At 32.5% G+C, this 2,062-nt stretch overlaps 1 protein-coding gene across 1 annotated transcript in view; it reads right to left on the bottom strand.

Annotated features, from left to right (window-relative positions):
• The window catches only part of LOC106464466, a 10,785-nt gene extending 9,117 nt beyond the window's left edge, over positions 1-1,668 (bottom strand). Inside the window, exon 1 of the mRNA XM_013924612.2 lies at positions 1,597-1,668. The gene's annotated coding sequence lies outside the window, so the exon portion shown is untranslated. The remainder of the gene's footprint in view (positions 1-1,596) is intronic.
• Positions 1,669-2,062: the final 394 nt, after the last annotated feature.

The raw sequence follows: 2,062 nt of genomic DNA on the forward strand, positions 1-2,062 counted from the left end.
AGGATTTTTAAACATTCTTCTTGTTGGTTAGAGAGACAACATTGGTTAGAAAAAGGATGTTTTAAACAAACTTCTTGTTGGTTAGAGAGACAACATTGGTTAGAAAAAGGATTTTTAAACATTCTTCTTGTTGGTTAGAGAGACAACATTGGTTAGAAAAAAGATGTTTTAAACACACTTCTTGTTGGTTAGAGAGACAACATTGGTTAGAAAAAGGATGTTTTAAACAAACTTCTTGTTGGTTATAGAGAAAACATTGGTTAGAAAAAGGATGTTTTAAACAAACTTCTTGTTGGTTAGAGAGGCAACATTGGTTAGAAAAATGATGTTTTAAACAATTTTCTTGTTGGTTATAGAGACAACATTGGTTAGAAAAATGATGTTTTAAACAAACTTCTTGTTGGTTAGAGAGACAACATTGGTTAGAAAAAGGATGTTTTAAACAAACTTCTTGTTGGTTAGAGAGACAACATTGGTTAGAAAAAGGATGTTTTGAACAAACTTCTTGCCTGAAAATAAACATTATAAACAAACGACGTTTCTATAAGAAACGTTATAAATCTTATATTTTAGTCAAAGCTACAACCAGGATCCACGATGAGTTATAAGCATTCACGGTTATGTATTTGTTAACTGTGATGGAAAGCATATCAATAATTTTAATCTCTGATCGATTTTTCTGGCCGACTCGAGAGTATAATACAAGTTACACGTTTTAGCCGTTCTCTGTGTAAAGAATTCCTAAGTAGTGTATTTGAACTGTCATCAAAGATTTTATTATAGTAATAATTGTACTTAATTAACTATAACCATACATATACACCGTTACACTTCCATAATAACTCTTAAAACATAAGATTAACATACTTTCTGACCAGAACAGTTTTCATCTTTGTTGTCTAAATAATATAGCTAAAACTGTTGTCTAGGTAATATAGCTAACCTTGTTGTCCTGGAAACACTTCTATTTCTGTTATCTGGGAAGCTGCTAACACTGTTATCTAGGTAACACAGCTAATATTGCTGTTTAGGGAACACTGCTAATTATGTTAAAAGACAGCTTTATATTAAACCTAAAATAAAGTAAGAAATAAATCGAATGAAACCAAAAGAGACTGCAGTAATGCAGCTGATTTTAGATAAAAGGATTAAATCATAATATTGTCCAACTTCTATATCAATTCATCTGACAAAACAATCAAGGTTTATCAAAGATCTATGAAAAGAAAATCATTGTGTGACTTGTAGCATAGAGATCATTATTAAAAGTTTTCCTTAAAACACAGGAGAAAAAAAAACACACATATCTATATTCATAGCTGCATAAATACACGCGTGCACATGCATTCGAGCGCTACAAGCCACCGGATGAAACCTTGCACGGCTTCTGTAGTTCCTGCCCATGCTTAGCCTGCATCTATTATTAAAAGCTAAGAGCAACAGCCGCTGTCGTCTGCTGGTACAATGCTTTGGCTTTGTCAGTTTATTCTTATTCTCGTTCATTAAGTCATATTATAATTCATATCGTTATAATGTTGAGACGCTAAATTCGTAAATTTGGATGTCTTTATGAGAAACAAAATAATGCAAACTCACCTTTTATAGAAATAATAAATTATAACAACTCAAGATAATATGTCCTCCCCTCACTCCTTACAACCAACTCTTACTAACAATGCTAAGTTTGTGCTACGTCGCACCTGATACCTTCCCACGGCACACGCGCAATGTTTAACCAATGAAACGATTGCTCTGCCATCCAATCAGAATGGAAAGAGAAAGATTCTTGACCTAAAGCACCGTCAACCCTTATTTGACAGGAAAAACGTATACATTTCACATGACGACTGGTGAGAAGAGGAATAATCCAATTTCCTAACCCCTGGATCTTCAATCCAGGTGATGATTGACAAGGGAAAACTGATTATTGTATTTTAAGCCTAATCTATGTTCACCAGGGTAAAAATATCAAATAAAAGTTCATGATAAGATAATGAATCTACGATTAAAAATATTAGAAGAAGATTTCTGACCAATTTGAAAGTTTTTATTTATTTCTAAT

The sequence above is a fragment of the Limulus polyphemus genome, unplaced genomic scaffold (genome assembly GCF_000517525.1).
Source record: "Limulus polyphemus unplaced genomic scaffold, Limulus_polyphemus-2.1.2 Scaffold1661, whole genome shotgun sequence".
In the NCBI taxonomy this organism is placed as follows: domain Eukaryota; kingdom Metazoa; phylum Arthropoda; class Merostomata; order Xiphosura; family Limulidae; genus Limulus; species Limulus polyphemus.